Here is an 18,235-nt window from a genome sequence, read left to right as displayed (position 1 = left end):
TATCTGATCAACTGTTTGCCTCCATTTCACTTAGTTCTTTTTGTGAATTTTTCTCCTGTTCTTTGATTGCTGTTGGCACGTCAGTAGGTGGGACTGACCCTCAGGTTGACTGACTGTGAGGATTGGCTACATCCACAGCCTATGAGCTGCTTGGCAAGGGCTGACCCCGTGAAGCACAATTTGCCCCAGCAGGTTCTGGTGCCTGCTGAGACCACCCTTTGGGTGAGGTGCGGTGGGGCTATTTGGCTGGTCTCTGTCGTAATTTGTAGCCAGCCACCGGGCATGTTGGTTCTGAGACCTCTTTCCAGGGGCTCTGTTGCAAGCTAAGGTTAGTAGCTGACAGTGACTGGGCCGGAGTTACAAAGCAATCCGTGGTTGGTAACTGTCTATGCTGGACCTAGAGGCCTGTGGGATAGCAATGCTGGGAACCAAGGCAAATAGCTACCAGTACAGGGTCTGGGGCAGCTCAGCAAAAGGCTCAGGGCATCCCGAGGTCTGCCACTGGATGTCCATAAAGCTCAGCCACTGAAAGAGTCCCAGGCAGTATATGAGTTGAGTGAGGTAACATCTCAAGGAGTCACCAGAGTGGAGGGAGGACTCAACAGGAAAGATGGTGCTCTCCTGCCAGCTACACCAGAGAAAGGCTCAATACAGGGACAGGGCGATATCCCTCCAGCCCTCACTCTGAAGCCACACAACTCACTCTCTCCCAGTATGTCTCTGGAGCCTCCTGAGTTGCCATCCTTCCACCAGACCCCAGGGGAGTGCCTGAGAATGAGACTCTGCACGTGGGCCCTTTAAGAGGACACCTGGGTTTCCAGCAACCTTCCTTCTAACTGGTGATTAAATACACTCTCATTTTCACAACTGGATTTTGTGGGGGCTCCTCTTCCTGGAACTGGTGCTCCGGGTTGGGGAGCTGGATGTGGGGCTGGGACCCCTCGCTTCTCAGGGGGGAACCTCTACAGCCAAGATAGCCCTCCTGAGTTTCAACCACCATATGTAAGTGTGGGGCCAGCCCATTTTGCATCTCTGCCCCTCCTTCCAGTCTCGACATGGCTTGTTCTGTATATCCTTAGTTATAGGACTTCTGTTCAGGAAATCTTCAAATGGTTTTCCAGGTTGACTGTTCTATAATTTAGTTGTAATTTGATGTGGTCATGGTAAGAGGCGAGCACAGCGTTTATCCACTCCACCATCTTGACCAGAACTCCATTTCTTTTCATTGTCAGAAAGTATTCCATTGTATGGTATACATTTTATTTATGCATTCATTAGGTGATGAACACTTGCATTGTTTCTGTAATATAGTTTTACATTTGTAAACTCAATTAAGAGAGATCTACAAGAAAAACTATCCTTTAAAGTCTGTCCATTTTTTGTACAAGTAATCCTAAAGGTTCAAAATCACATTCTGCTGTATATCATGAAGGCTAACACTCAAAGGAAAAATCAAAAAGGAACTATACCAAATTACTGAAAATGAAAAATTTATAGACTGTTAAAGCAAAAAATGAAAACTCAACACTAAAAATTTTAACTGTAGTATACAACACTTAAAAATAAAACATTTTATCTCAAGTATGGCACTCGCCCCCTTATTATAGTGAGACACTCTTATTAAACAAACAAGCCAGAAATCAGTGATTTTTTTGGACACATCACAAAAGTTTAAGAGCTGGGGCTAGCCTGGTGGCTCAGGTGTTTGGAGAGCTGTGCTAACGCCGAGGTCAATGGTTCGATTCCCACATGGGCCAGTAAGTTGCGCCCTCTACAGCTAAGATTGTGAACAATGGCTCTCCCTGGAGCTGGGCTGCCGTGAGCAACTGGTGGTTGGTGTGAGCTGCTGTGGGCTACCATGTGCTGCCATGAGTGGCCAGTGTGAGTGGCTGGCAGCCAGTGTGAGCAGCCATGGACTGCTGTGTGCTGCCACAAGTGGCTGGTGGCAAGCGTGAGCAGCCGGCGAGAGCTATCAACCGACAACTGGCAACCAACTGCCTCAGCTGGGGGAGCGCAAGGCTCACAATACCAGCATGGGCCAGGGAACTGTGTCCTACACAACTAGACTGAGAAACAACAGCTTGAACCAGAGGGGGGTGGGAGAGGTGGAAGAAGGGGAAAAAAAAAAAGAAAAGTTTAAGAGTTGCAGTGAAGGGAACCTTATCTTTAAAATGGTAAAGCTGCATGCTAAGATCCCTTCTAGCTGTATTTTATGAAGGAGCTAATAACGCCTATGTGCTGTTGGCAAATTCAAGGCAAAAAGGTCAAACACCTAACAAGGAAAAAATGCTAACAGAGCTCATTCACTCAAGACATATAGTGTAGCGGTTAAGAATACAGACTGAAAACAAACTGCCTCCGTTTGAATACCTGTTATGCCACTTAAGTAGGAGTCCAAGTTGGACATGTTCCTTAGTATCTATGTTTTGGTTTCCTTACATATAAAATGGGGACAGTAGTATCTACCTTTTAGGGCTGTTCTAAGAATATAAAGAATTTATGGGGCTGGCCCGGTGGCTCAGGTGGTTGGAGCTCCATGCTCCCAATGCCGAAGGCTGCCGGTTTGATTCCCACATGGGCCAGTGCCAGATGGCTCAGCTGGTTGGAAAGTGGGCTCTCAACCACAAGGTTGTTGGTTCGACTCCTCCACTCCTGCAAGGGATGGTGGGCTGTGCCCCCTGCAACTAAGATTCAACACGGCACCTTGAGCTGAGCTGCCGCTGAGCTCCCAGATGGCTCAGATGGTTGGAGCACGTCCTCTCAACCACAAGGTTGCCGGTTCAATTCCCGTAAGGGATGGTGGGTTGCACCCCCTGCAACTAACAACAGCAACTGGACCAGGAGCTGAGCTGCGCCCTCTACAACTAAGATTGAAAGGACAACAACTTGACTTGGAAAAAGTCCTGGAAGCACACACTGTTCCCCAATAAAGTCCTGTTCCCCTTCATCCCCCCCCAGAAAAAATTTATGTATGTGAAGCAACAGTTCCTCACATATAAGTGCTAAGTATTAGCTATTGTCGTAAGTGATCTACAAAGCAGAATAAGAGAATATCTAGGAACTGAATTAAAAACCTATCATTTACAATAAAGAAAGGCAATGTGGGCACCAAGGAAAAACATCTAAATTAGAATGGGATATACTGAAATATTTAAGATGAAATGCTGTCTGGGATTTGCTTCAAAATGAAGGGTATGTTAAAAAGAATAGTCATGAATTAAAGTTAGTTTATCTACATCTGTGTATGTTTGATTTTTGCTTAATAAAAAGTTTGGAAAATGAAACAAATAAGTTAGATAAGGGTAGAGAATATCTGCAAAAAATTCTCAGATGAACAAACATTTGAGTTGTACCTTGAAGGATAGGATGAGTACTAGGCCAAGTTAGTGTGTGTAGGAATAGAGGAGAAAAGACCTAAGAAATGATGGACTAACCCAATGAAGCCAATGTAACAGTTCAGAATCAGACCAGTACCAATCACCTCAAGCACCACTGAGTGACATGCATAACGTTGTTTCTATCTCTGGCAGTAGGTGTTAAATTTCAATAAAGAACAGTTGGCCTATTCAAAAAGATCACTGATGATTAAAGCATATTGCAATCTTAGCAAAACAACTCAGATATTCTCAAGGGTATTCAAGGTTATCTACATCCTTGGCCATTCCTTAAAACATGTTTATATAGGTGAAATCTAGTTGAATAATTAAAGGCAGAGTCGGGGGAAATAAATCTATGAAAAATACAACTTGTTTGTCTTGGTGGCATTATTGAATTCCTACTCTGTGCCAGACCCTGAAAAGAGAAAGAAAATAGTAAACAAGACTGTTTCTGCTTTTAAGGAATTTACCAGTGTACCCCCGCCCCCCCAAGGAGCAGGATAGCGAGTAAATTCTTTAAAATGCATTTCACAAGAGGAAATTTCACACAAAAGAATGATAGCTAAGCTTAGACATTTATTAGGATGTATAAACAAGTCCTGGATGGCAGGACAGATGCAAAATAGAATAAGCTTCCTGGTTTCGTTCTTTGACAGTCATGAGATTATTTTTTTAACCTTTTGACTCACTTCATCCATTTCTCCCACCCCCGGCAACCACCAATCTGTTCTCTGTATCTATGAGCTAAGTTGTTTTTTTTTTTTTTTTTTCGATTCCACACATAAGACAGACCATAGGGTACCTGTCTCTGACTTGTTTCACTTAAGCATAATGCCCTCAAGGTCCATTCACGTTGTCAAAAAAGGCAAGATTTCATTCTTTTTTATGGCTGAATAATATTTATACACATACACACACACACCACAATTTCTTTTCCACATCTTGGATATTGTAAATAGTGCTACAATGAACATGAGGGTACATATATCTTTTCAAGTTAGTTTTGGATTTCTTCAGATAGATACCCAGAAGTGAAATTGCTGGGTCATAACGTAGCTCTATCTTTAACTTTTTGAGGAACCTCCATACTATTTTCTATAGTAGCTGAACCAATTTATATTCCTACCAACAGTGTACAAGTAGTCCCTTTTCTACACATCCTCGCCAACACTTATTTCTTGTCTTCCTGGTTTGTAGCTGAAGGCCACATTTTAGTCTAAAGTAGTGCATCTCTCAAGAGCAAAGATCTTTCCAGATATATTCTAAAGCCAAACATGCATATTTAAAAAAATTAACAGGCTATTTAACCTTGTCACTAACAGATAAATTAAGTTCATTTCTAAGAATCTTATTTCAGAGAATTCACCTAACTAGTGATTTTAAGCTGCAAGAAGACTTCAAGTTGTCTATGGGCCAAACTTCAGATTTTATAGGTAACCAAGAATTAAACAGCCAAAAGACCAATAAACAGATGAAAAAGTTCTAAACATCATTAGACATGGACAAATGAATATTTAAACCACAATTAGATATTCCTAAATCTCCACCAAAATGGCTGAAGTTAAAAGGACTGACAATATTAAGTATGCTGAGTGTTGGTAAGGAAGAGCAACACGAACTACATCACTGGTGCAATTTTAAACCAGTACAACCAATTACTTGGGAAATCTGGTTGGCAGTATCTACCATAGCTAAACACACATACCATATAACCCAGCAGTTCCACTTCTGGGTGTGTACCAAAAGATGTACATACTAAAATGATCATGGCAACACTCTTTAAAATTAGTGAAAACACTATAAATAATCCAAATGTCCACCAACAGTGGAATGGATAAATAAATCACGGTATATTTCATAGAATGACTACACAGTAACAAAAAAAAAAATTAATCGTGTTAGGCAAAAAAGAGACTTAAAAATGCATGTTGTTTTATTCCATTTATATGAAGTTCAAAAACAGGCATAACTAATTCATTGAAAGGCAGAGATCAGAGATGGGGGGTGAGACAGAGGTATGAGGGAATCTTCTGGGATGCTGGAAATGTTCTGTATGTTGATCTGAATGGTAGTTATACAGATATACATATCTGTAAAAATTTATCAAACTACATACTTAAGACTTGCAGACTCGCCTGTATGCAAGTTATATCTCAAAAAGTAAAAGTTTAGTTCTTCCCATAAGCGACCTGAGGTGACCTCTAAAAATGGTTCACTATTCACTTGACCTAGAAAACCCCACAAAATCATGCAAATAAAGAAGTTCATATCTTCATGTTTACTTTAAGAACACTCGTAAAACTGCCCAGGTCATCACAGGTATGCATATCTAAAAAGCCACCAAGTATCTGAAGGATGTCACTTTATAAAACCAATGTGTGCCATTCTATGGTTACAATCACGAAGTAGGTAGGTTTGCCTAGGCCAAACAGTGGAGCTAAACGCAGGGTCAGTGGCCCAAAAAGTGCAAAATTTTTGCTGCACATGCTTAGAAATGCAAAGAATTATGTTGAACTTAAGGGTTTAGATGTAGCTTCTCTGGTCATTGGGCAGAGCAGGTAAACAAAACTGCCAATATACAGCGCAGAACTTACAGATAAGCCCATGTATGAGCCCTCCCTGTCACACTGAAACGGTCCTTACTGAAAAAGAACAGATGTCCTAAACCAGAAGAGGAGGTTGCACAGAAGGAAAAGTTTTCCCAGAAAAAAACTAAAGAAACAAAAACTTAATGGCCTGGGAGTAAATTCAGCAAGAAATTAATGCTAATAAAAAAAAAAGTAAAAATTTGTAGTAGGTTAGACACTCAAAAGATAATGTCCAACTTCCCTTGGGAGTCCTAAGGCACTGCTTCTCAAAGTGTGGTCCACTGAGACCCTTTCAGGAGATCCAATAGATTACAGCTGCTTTTATAGCAATAAAACATTATTTGCCGTTTTCACTATCATTCTTAGGTGTACAGTGTTCTTTCAGAGGCTACATGATGTGTTATATGACAAAAGACTGAAAGCAGAAGCAGATAGAGAATCCAGCTAGCCGTCTTCTATTAAGCCAGACATAAGATAGACTTGCAAAATGTAAACCGACACTCTTCTGATTAATTTTTGTTTTGGACAAGTATATTTTTCATAAAAGTGTTATTTACATTAACATGCAATGAGTTTTGTTATTTTTGAATCATATATTTTTGAATGTTTGTTTTAATTTCTAATAAATGACATTGGATATAACCACACAGAAACAAAAGCTCTTTGAGGTCTTCATAATCATATAGGGGTCCACACCAGTAAGTCTGAGAATAACTGCCTAATGATATAACAAAATGATAAGCTTCTTTTGCTACTTCTCTTATAGTGATAAAAATGAGATATCAACATTTTGTCTGACACCATCTGTGCCAGACAAAATTACTGCTACTATACTTAGGTGCATACATTCATCCTCAATTCAGAAAAAAACAATTTCCCCTGAATATTATTTTCCCTAGCAGGCTACATCACTTTTTAACAGCATTAAGTTCTTAAAGCTTAAGTTAGACTTTAGATAAAAACTTAACCAAACTTGAAGCTGCTCTGCCAGCTAAGAAATTACACCCCTGGCTACCACCAGATCTGTGGTCCCTAAATTCATACTACAAGCTGTAGGCCAAGCAGAATTAACTCGCAGGATTCTAAGTAAAGACCTTCAAACAGACACAGAGACACAGACACACTCACGGGAAGGGAAACATTCAAATTATATTATACCTCCCTTTACTTGTCAATCCAACTACTTTTAAACCTATTAGCCCTTTCTAAACTTTCTTATTTTCTTTTAGTACTTGAAAATTTCTCTTCTCTAGACGCATTTTTCCCACATCTCTAAGGATAAAGATAAAAATTAACTCTAAAAAAAAGGGCTTGAAGTCATCTCTTGACCAACATCTTGGTTTTATAGATAAAAACAGTAAGGACTGAAGAGGTAAGTTAAGTGACTCACAGAGCGAGCAGGATTAACTGGAACTAACACACAGCCCTTCTAACTCAAAGTCCTGTACGCTTCTGCTAACTACCACCACTTTCATTTAAAACATGGATGCTGATTTTAAAAAACAAAAAAACCCTCCCAAATAGGAGCCAATGGAATTGTTGCAACTATTTAAACAGTAAAATTATTCATCTGTGTATCAAATATTTTAAAAGCTGTAAAATAACACCTACACAAACCATGGGGAGCACTAGGTGTACAACAGTACACTTTTGAAGACCCCAAACCTCGCTCAACAGTTAACACTCTCCGGATGCAGATTCTAGATGCCAGATTCTAGTCCCCTACATTTGCGGTCGATGGGTGTGGTAAAAAAGGCATGTGTTTGCACAGTCCACTGTTTAAGTAATGAAGCCACACTGGGAAAAGTCATGCGCCACTTAACGACGGGGATATGTTCCGAAATGAATTGTTAGGCGATTTCTTCCTTGTGAGAACATCATAGAGTGTACTTACCCGGTTATATTATATTATTATATTATATTATACCTGGTCTTATAGTAAAGTAAGACCGGGTCTTATATTAATTTTTGCTCCAAAACACGCATTAGAGCTGACTGTCCGGCTAGGTCTTATTTTCAGGGAAACACACTACACAAACATGGACAGCATAGCTGACTACACACCTAAGCTATATGGCATAGCCTACTGTTCCTAGGCTACAAGCCGGTACAGCTTGCTACTGTCCAAAACACGAGATAAATCAAGCACAAGAGAAAATGGTATAAACAAGACGCTGGGTAAACACGAGATGTAAGAGGCTGCTGCCACCGTAACAAGGCACACGGTCTTACAGCAAACTCTTCTGTAAGCAGAAAAAAAGGTACACTCTGAAGTAATGATAAAATGTACATTCTTACATAAACCAGTAAGTCGTTTATTATCACTATCAAGTATTAGGGAGTGCACAGAACTGTACGTGCTATACTTGAACATGCCCAGCAGACTTGTTTATGCCAGCAGCATCACCGCAACCACGAGTACTGATTATTGCACTTCCACATTATGGGGGCTATGATGTCACTAGGCAACAGGAATCTTTTAGCTCCACTATAATCTTATGGGGTCACTGTCATAGGCCAAACATCATCATGTGGTACATGACTGCACAATCATTTATAACCCAGATTCCTTTCTCTTGATGACTTTTCAACAAATCTCAACAGACAAGCTCTCAGTGGGGAGAGGGATTTGGGGGTGGGGGAAAAAAGCTGAAAAAGGGGGAAGACAATAAAGGTATTTTTGTTTTCAGCTCAGTACTCCATTGAGTGATGACAGAAAAGCAAAAGTCAAATTAGCAGCACCTCCCTCGTACAAGAGAAGTTCCAAGTATCTCATTCCTTTACTCCATTGCCTAAACCATTCTCTTATCTCTCAGGTGAACTGTTAAAAATATTGTCTCAATTCCCCTGCTATCCAACAGTCCTCTAACATATCTGCCATGATGCCATCAGAATGGTCTTTCAAAAAACAAGCACAAATCTAATCCTCTTTCCTTTCATTTAAATTTGAAGGCCCATTTCATTTCATTACCTAAAAAAAAGTAAGTCCCCTAAGGTGGCCCTCAAGGTCATTCCTTCTGATCTAGCCTCACTCAAACTACCTCTCTAGTTTCATCTCCCATAATCCCTTCCCTCCCAGTATCAGCAGTGTTCTTTTTACATTCTACTACCAGTTTTTGTCTAAGAACACACTTGCACACTTCTAACCCTCCATTTCAAGTAGTGGTTCTCAAATTTTGCACCGGGGAACACCTGGCAATATCTAGACATTTTTACTTGTCAGAACTGCAGGGGAGGGGTACTACTGGCATCTTGTGGATTGAGGCTAGGGAAGAATGGGACAACACCCCACAACAAAGAACAATCTGGCCCAAACTGTCGACAGTGCGGAGGTTTAAAAAACCCTGATATCAAGATGTTCCCTCTGCCCACAAGTCCCTGCTGTAATTCATAGGGCCACCAAAATAGCACACCTTTGAAGACCAGCAAAGCTCACTCAACCCCAAACTATAATGATTTCTTCACCTCTTCTACCACTCCATTTTTCACACCTCTATTTAATACAGTACTTATTACACTGTACAAATAATTGTACCGCCCACTAGACATTAGAGCCTAGAAAGTAAGGATTAATCATCTTTACCCTTGTGCCAGAATGGTATTAAGTTGAATGAATTCAATGCAATCGTTATAAGATACGTAGCAATCACCCAATCTAAATCCTTCATTTTACAATTTCATCGAGGTTAAATAACTTGCTGACTAGTTGGCAGAGTAGTTACAACTGTAACCCAAGCCTTTAGACTGAGATTAGCGCTCTTTACTACCCACTACACTCTCTCAATCAGGCTGAGGGAGGTTCTGACCACCCACAAATGACATTACAGGCGTGGAGTCTATCAACTGAGCCTCAGGAAACCTCAGACTACGTTTTCAGGGGCTGTTTCTGAATAAACACAAAGAAACACAAAGTAGTAGAGTGAGTTAAGGCTGAAAGAAAAACAGAAAAAAATGCTACCAGGGTTCAGAAAAAATAAGGATCACTTACAACTGGAGAAAACTTAGAAAATACTTCATGAAGATAGCATGTGAGCTGAGCATTACATGTAAGTCATAAAGGGGAGATGGAGCTCCAAGAGTAAAGCCACGGGAATAGCAAAGCTGGAGCGCACATGTCAACTATGGATAGTTTAATTAGGTGGGAGAACACAAATAATAACTTTGGCAAAGTAGATGGGAATATGTCAAAATGACCTCTTTGTGTAGAAGTGGCATGATAAAAGTCTTGAGCAGCATTTGGGGAGAGCAAGAGATAAGGAGGTATCTGGAGAACATGATTCTTGTGGCTGTGTAGATGAACGGAAGCCAAAAAATCTTTCCATGATTCTCTTTCCCATGATGCACTGAAGGTAGCAGAGGTAATCCTTGAGTAGGAGCAATGAGACAGCTAACATTTATATGACTCAGCTAACGACATATACTATCAGACAAGGAAGACACCTGCAGGCACTACATTAAGTTCCTGCTCCAACCCTCAGTTTGGATCCATAATCCCTCTCACCCCAGCTCAGTAAGCTCCAAACCAAAAACTCAAAAATTTTGGATGATTAATATGTAGCTACAAAGGACATAGTAAACATACTAACTAAATATGAATGAGACTTTCTGTAGCTATTCCCAGAAGTCTAGGTAAAAGCTGTCTATAGGCAGTAGCCTCCTTTCACACACAATGTATTCCTAAACATGTGACAGAAGTCAATTATTTCAAAGCCAAACAATAGATTCACGTGTTTCTAGTGGTTTTCCCAACTCTTAGAGTGCACTAAAGAATTATGAAATCCCTAATTACACCTCACCTTTCATATATAAACTTTATTATACATTTGCCGTACCTAATTTCCTATTTCACTCTAATTATTTCATTCACCATTGAACAAAGTTAACCAACACAACCAATGAACACAATCTAACCCAGTAAGGTTAAAGATTCATATTCCCTAATCAGTTCCCTGTCTCAAGGATATTGAGACCTCCGGCTGATGCACTTGTTTCCCACTCATTTTTTTTTTTTTTTTTTTAACTTTTATTTATGTGTGTTTTTCCAGGACCCATCAGCTCCAAGTCAAGTAGTTGTTTCCATCTAGTTGTGGAGGACGCAGCTCACAGTGGCCCATACAGGGATTGAACAGGCAACCCTGGTATTACGAGCATCACACTCTAACCAACTGAGCTAACCGGCTGCCCCATCCCACTCATTTTTATAAAAGAGCAAAAAACTGAACACACAAATTAACACACAAGACACTGCTGTACAAATACAGCAAAGCTGCCGAAACAGAACTCTTCTTAGGCAGGCAATACCACCCTGCAATAAAAAGGAACATCTTTCATCAGCTAATGGACAGAAGTCTGAACTTGCCTTAAGGAACGGAGGTTCAGGATTGTTAACATAGATTGTTAACTTGATATTGTTAAATTGGAGACTAAACAAAAGTCAAGTATATCACAGCTGAGGACTAGCTAACATTTTTCAATGGAAAAAGGTATAGAAACAGGAAGTAGAGCTCATCACAAAGTTCTTCTAACAGGTCCTCACTCTTCATGTACACAGTTGTAATATGCACTGTTACCGTGTTTCCCTGAAAATAAGACCTCGCCGGGCAATCAGCTCTAACACTATCTTTTGGAGCAAAAATTAGTATATGACCCAGTATTATATTACATTATGTTATGTTATATAAGACCAGGTCTTAGATCAGATTATATGATACCATGTATCATCATATTATACCGGGTCTTATATTACGTAAGACCCGGTCTCATACTACAGTAAAACAATACCAGGTCTTATATTAATTTTTGCTCCAAAACACGCATTAGAGCTGACTGTCCGGCTAGGTCTTATTTTCAGGGAAACACACTACACAAACATGGACGGCATAGCTGACTACACACCTAAGCTATATGGCATAGCCTACTGTTCCTAGGCTACAAGCCGGTACAGCTTGCTACTGTCCAAAACAGGAGATAAATCAAGCACAAGAGAAAACGGTATAATCAAGACGCTGGGTAAACACGAGATGTAAGAGGCTGCTGCCACCGTAACAAGGCACACGGTCTTACAGCAAACTCTTCTGTAAGCAGAAAAAAAGGTACACTCTGAAGATAAAATGTACATTCTTACATAAACCAGTAAGTCGTTTATTATCACTATCAAGTATAGTATTATGTACACTGTGAAGTACAATAAAAACGACAAAATTAGAGCTAGGACAACTTTAGAGATCAGGTAGTCCAATGCCCCTCACGTCATACAACACAACCTTCTAGACAACAGCAACCTCTAGAACAGTGCCTGGCACATGGTAGATGCCCAATAAGTATTTGTTGAAGGGATGAAAAGGAAATTAATGCCTGCGTGCATGCGTGTACGTAAAATTCTATGTGGAATCCTGGTCTCTCCCAACTATTTATCCAGTGTCTGAATTTTTTGCCACGTTTGTGTCTAGAATTTTTGGCAGTGTAACTGAAAAAACTAAACCCAAACAAGAATATTACTGCCTAAAGGTAGGACACAAACTCAGAAGAGTCTCAAGATCTCCCCTTCCCCAGAAATGAACTGTAAAGAAAAAATCCCTAACTGCACATCAGCATTATCTTTTGAGTTTTTAATTTTTTTTAAATGCCTTGTTCCCACCCAAAACCTATTCAATCAATTATAATCTCTAGCGAGTAAGACCTAGGCAAACACATTTTAAAAAGCTTCACAGGCGATTCTGATACAAAGCTGAGGTAGAAAATCACTGTTAAACAGTGATTGAAAATAGAATTGGAAACCCACTTGCTGTGAATACACATGTAGTGCATGTACTGAAGTCCGCAAGACAAGCACAGACACATTTGAAGAGTAAATTTAAGTAAGATACCTTAACAGTATGTTTTTTCATACCTTTTTCCTTAAAAGCGTATTACATCGGTCACTATATTGAACAGTAACAACTGACTGATAAATTCAAACTCCAATATACATAAGTTTCATGAAGTCTTTTTTCCTCATGAGACTATATAGCACAGAAAATAGACTACAGTGATCATTAATTTAACACATCTTTGACAAATGTTGTGCCACATCAAGAATGCTCAGAGATTCTACATTAGCAGGCTTTCCCCTACCTCTCTCAATATAGAATTTAGCATAATGGACCAAGGGAATTAAGAGAAATAAACAATAAAGGTATTATTGCTATTTCACTCATTCCATAAAATTATCAACCAATACTACAAAAATGCAAAATTAAACCCTTAGTTTAGAAAACTTTCTGTGAAAATTACACTGATATTAAACTAAGCTAAATAAAACTGATTTCTCATATTGAAATAGAAATTTATATGATATTAAGTGGTCACTTATGGGATGATTTAAATAAATTTCTGGGAGACAAATGCCTCAATTTTGCATCTTTTAAGAAGATTAAGTTGCCTAACGTTATTTTAGTCATTAACACACTCACAACTAAACTATCAACCTGAATGTGTTGGGAGACATGTGGAAGAGAAAGAACCTATTTGCTGCAAAGCTTTAGCATCTCCCTTGGCCAACCAAAATATTTTGCAAATTGCAGACTACTGTCATATTTTTATTAAAATTTTAATCTACAGCTACTCTGGTACAGGAAACAAACCAAAAGTTCTAAGTGTTTTTTAAAAATAATAATCAGTGTTATTTCACTAATGTGGCACAGTAGTCAAAGCACTACTGGTTGGGCCTGACAGACCTCAGTCCTTCATCTCTATAATGGAGATACTATCTACATAAGTATTAACAGAAAATGTTTAATTTAACACAGTACTGGTACATAATTAATAATAAATGACAATCATGCTGATAACTGAAAGCAGTCGAGAAAAAAATCCATCTTCTTATTTATCCAATTGAAAGTTCCATAAGAACATGCTAACAGCAATAGCGCAGTGGTTTTCAACCTTGACTGCATGTGAGAAATCACCCACAGTGCTTTAAAAATATTTCTTTGCCCAAGCCCCATATCAGACCACTGCATCAGTCTCTGGGAATGGGACCCAGGCATCAGTATTTTTTTTTTTTAACTCCCTCAGGCGATTCTAATGTGCAGTCAGGGTGGAGGTCCAATACATTTACCCTTTCCCAAATACTAATGTTAGACTCTATGTTAAAATAAGACAACTCATCAATAAACACAATAGCTTTTAAAGATACAGCTCCTTAAAAGAACAAAATGGAAACTAAAATCCTGTTTTTCAATTCTTGAAAATTTTTTTTTCAAGATTCAGAAAACATATCAGCAAGAGGGGAAATAGAATTCAGGCTATTATAAAGCACTACATTCTTTAAGAATTAAAAACAAAATTAACTAGCTCTATAACCTCAGAATTGGATTTTTCCTCCAGGTAATTACCCAAAAGGCTTACAAGACTGATCCTTTACTACACACCCCTATATATTTCAAACAACTTTCTTTAACCTGACTTAAACAAAAATTAGTTTTCGTATTAAAATTCTGAAACTGACGTATAAATTTTATTAGTTTTCAAACTGACCTTTCATATTGACCTTATGAAATAAAAAGCTAAAAGAATGCTTGCTTTTAGTCCAACTAATCAAGAACAAATTTATGACTAGTAAATTCATGACAAACATCCATTTTCAAAAACCGTAAGAGCATTATTATACCATGTCAAAGAAAAGTTATCTCTGAGGAGATATCCACGAAATCTCTCATCTTCTTAAGATGTCAGAAAATTTATTGCAAGATCCTGGAAGAAAAAAGATCCAAAGTAAATCCTACTTGAGCATTCCAAGAGAACTATGGAACACCATCAAGAGACTCTAATAATAGTGAAAGGTAAAATCTGCCCTTGAAAGTTACTTTCTGAGGAATTTAAATTCTGATATGTATCCTTTTAGCTGTTATTTAAACCCTCCAGAAATTTTCCGTCAGAAACTACCAAGGTCAGCAAACAAAAGGAGAACATTAAGATAACACGTTAAGAATTGCAAGTTAAATGTTCGTGCAAAAAATATAGGGAAAAGAATAGGGAGAAACAATTCGTATTAAGTCCAAAAGTTTTATTTTAATTAGAGAAAGCAAAACATAATACAATATTAGAATCATTTTGAGCTCACCCTTGGTACACCAATTCCAAATACTTCTGGTTTTCACTATCCAAACACTAACAATGAAGCTTAAAGAATTAAGTTATTTATAAGCATGACAGCACATAAGTTTTAAAATTGAGAAAACAAATGTTGACGTATTTGTACATTTAATTAATACATAAATCCCACTGAAACAAATACACCAGTGAGCTCTCAAGGAGAGTTTGCAATCTATTCTTATAAAGTTCAAGGGTACAGATTAAGAAAGCCAAACTAGTCATGGTTAACCAGTCCTTAACCATATAATCACTAAGAGTAGATAATGAGCTCCAAGAGAGTTAAGTACCTGCTGAAAACTTTCCTAATCGATGCACCTCAAGTTTTCCCTCAAAAGTGAATATATACAAACATATTGATTTAGAGGACTCAGGGGGTTCCAGATGAAATGCTATGATTTTTTTCTTTTCCCTCCAAAAAAATGCATGACTATTTTACCTACGTCTACAATGCTCAGTTAAATTCATAGACAATCTGAAGAAATTACACACACCTGTAAACTGTGGAAAATTCAATTAACGTTTTAACTATGCAACTTCCAAAACATATATGCTTAATTTAAGCAGGTGCTATGAAAAATCTGAAAAAATTCTCGGGTAACTTCCAGTCGCCACAGAAATCCATGCAAATATTACAAAACCGTATACACCTGCTCCACAGCTCTTAGTATGTCACAATGAATGAAAAATACACCATTTATCAACCATAAAGCCTCACATTACAAGAATCTGAAGGTTTTATCATTAACGAACTCGCACCTACTACTATTTTTGGCAGAAACGGGTTAAAAATAGAAAGGTGGTGGGTCCGAGCTAACTTGGAAACGATTTCTGCATCAAAACATCGTTCGTGGCTTTGGCCCTCAGCACGTGAAGGGGGGCGAAGGAGGTGGAGGAGGCCGATAACCCGGCTCCGGCTAGCAGGCCACGGGGCCAAAGCGAAGCTGCGGGTTATCGCGGGAGGGTGGGGGGAGGCGGACAAGTCCTGGGGCCTGATAGCCAGGCGTAGCCGAGGCCTAGCTCTATGGCTCCAAATCACTCCACCTCAGTAATGGCGTTTGGTGTCAAGTGGAACGAGACTGAGGAGAGCGGCAGCCAATCCGCCAAAGTGCGAGCCTCAGAACCAGGGGTCTCCAGTCCCCGGCGCCGACACGGCCCCTGGGTGCGGATGCGGGGGCTGCCCGCCGCGCCCGGAGACTCCATCCTCCCACTCGGCCCCAGATAGGACGGGAAAGGGAGGAGGGGGAGGGCCGGAGCCGTCAGCCATTTTCCCTTACAGTCCAAAACACACAGACACGCTCCTGGGACGCCGGCTCCTCGGAAAACCCAGCCCCGCGTCCGTCCCCCGCCCCCCCGCACTCCGCGCGCACCCGCCCGCCTAGCCTGGGGCCAGGAGGGTGGGTGGCGGGGAAGCCCCCGGCCCGCGGCCCCGAGGGAGGAACCGCGCACACGCACACCCCCCTCGCCCTCCTCCCCTCAGCGAGGTTCAGCTGTTAGCCCCAGAAAAGCGCGTCGTCCCGGTGCGGCTGGCTACTCACCGCACGACCCAGGCGTCTTCTCTTCAGAACCAGGGCACGCGGAGGCGGAGGCGGCAGCAAGGCTCAGTCCTGGGACACGGCCGACCCGGGGCGCATCCCAGGCCCAGGGGGGACGGGCGACAAAGTGTGTCGAGAGGCTGCGGCGGACGTGAGGACCAGGGGCTGCACAGGGGCGCCGGAATTCGCTGCCTGCCGCGCCCGCCCCGCAGCAGCAGTGGCCGCCTTCTCTTCAGCCGGCGGCGGCCCTCTTCCCCCTTTCTCCCCTCAGGCTGGGGCTCTCGCTGAGCTCAGACGGGCTCCGGGCGTTGCGTTTCTCCTGCGTCACCTCCTCCTGCTCCTCCTCCCGCAGTGGCAGCTTCACCTTCCACAGCTCGCCGCCTCTGTCCCCGCTCCGGGCCTGGTCAGTTGTCCGCGGCTTGTTCCTCGCTCCCGGAGCCGACCCGAGCACCGGGCGCTGAGGCGGCCGCCTCCCGTGAGAGAGGCGGCAGCGGCGGGATCCCGCGAGGCCTGTGAGCTGAACGAGGCGGGGAGGGGCTCGGAACGGCAGAGGCCCGGACTGGCCGGGTGAGGGGAGGTTGCGGCTCCGGCGGCGGCGGAGACTAGCTTCCGCAGCCGCGGAGGTCCGTCCTCGTCAATATGGCGGATCCGGCAAACCAAAAAAAAAAAAAAAAAAAAAAAAACTGCTCGGCCAGAGGCGGCGGTGGTACGGCGGCGGCAGCAGCGGTGGCGGCGGAGGCAGCAGCGCGGCGACGCAGACACCCACTAGCCCCAGCGCCGCCCAAAGCCCCGAGGTCCCCGCCCCCGTCAAGCACCGCCCCTCAACGACCCGCCCCTGAGCCCTCCTCCGTCTCCTCCCCACCCACCTCACGCTCAGCTGCTCCTTCAGCTTCCTCTGCTCCTCCTCCACCCTCTCTACCCCAGGCCGTCAATCCTGGGATAGTGGAGGGTGCCGCCGGGGGGGCCGGGCGAGAGACGCTTGGAACCCGGAAAGCTAGGGTGGGGGGAGGGGAAGACAATGCGGTAAAGATTGTTCGCGCAGTACCGTTCCTTCCGGCCCGCCCCTCCAGGGTCGCGCTACGACCAGGAACGGTGTACCATAATAGCCCTCGGTTCGGGTGCAGTGTGAGGGCAGAGGTGGCACAAGGACAGGCAGGATTGGGGGAAGGGAAGCCCGAAAGGATCTGGGGGAAGGGAAGCCCGAAAGGATCTGGCATACCATGCCGGAGGAGCCGAGAGATCGGGACTGGCAGGGTGTGTGGCCAACACAGGGTTAATCGCGCGAGCTACAGCCGCGTCGCTCAGAGTTCGACTTGGGCCGCTTGTTTTTGTTCCATTGTGAACGGTGGCCCCGCCGACGAGTACCCGGATGTTGACGTCACCGGCCTCCCCCTGTTCCGGGATTGTGGGGGGAGGGGTAGTGGAAAGACAAGATCTTGGAGACCACGAGCTAGGCGGTCGCTCCCGTGGTGCCTGGGGGTCCCGGCGGCGCACCTGATCCGCGTCATGCAGCCCGTGAGCCGGCCAGGCCCACGGGGCGGGTACTCGGAGCGGTAGTATTCAGAGGTCCCGAGGGTTTGGCCACCTGCTCCTCACCGATAGG

The 18,235-nt window shown here is 42.4% G+C and overlaps 1 protein-coding gene across 7 annotated transcripts in view; it reads right to left on the bottom strand.

Annotated features, from left to right (window-relative positions):
* The window catches only part of USP9X (ubiquitin specific peptidase 9 X-linked), a 129,655-nt gene extending 111,660 nt beyond the window's left edge, over positions 1 to 17,995 (bottom strand). For 3 of the 7 annotated variants that reach the window (XM_019747842.2, XM_074323877.1, XM_019747846.2), the window contains exon 1: positions 16,636 to 17,315. The gene's annotated coding sequence lies outside the window, so the exon portion shown is untranslated. Of the gene's footprint in view, positions 1 to 14,615; positions 14,699 to 16,635; positions 17,400 to 17,498; positions 17,627 to 17,851 lie in introns of those variants that run through there. The other 4 variants (XM_074323875.1, XM_074323874.1, XM_074323876.1 and 1 more) reach the window with 4 other exon arrangements.
* Positions 17,996 to 18,235: the final 240 nt, after the last annotated feature.

The sequence above is a fragment of the Rhinolophus sinicus genome, chromosome X (assembly GCF_036562045.2).
Source record: "Rhinolophus sinicus isolate RSC01 chromosome X, ASM3656204v1, whole genome shotgun sequence".
NCBI classification, from domain to species: domain Eukaryota; kingdom Metazoa; phylum Chordata; class Mammalia; order Chiroptera; family Rhinolophidae; genus Rhinolophus; species Rhinolophus sinicus.
Note: the sequence above shows the minus strand (reverse complement) of the source record. Positions and strands in the feature narration are given on the sequence as shown.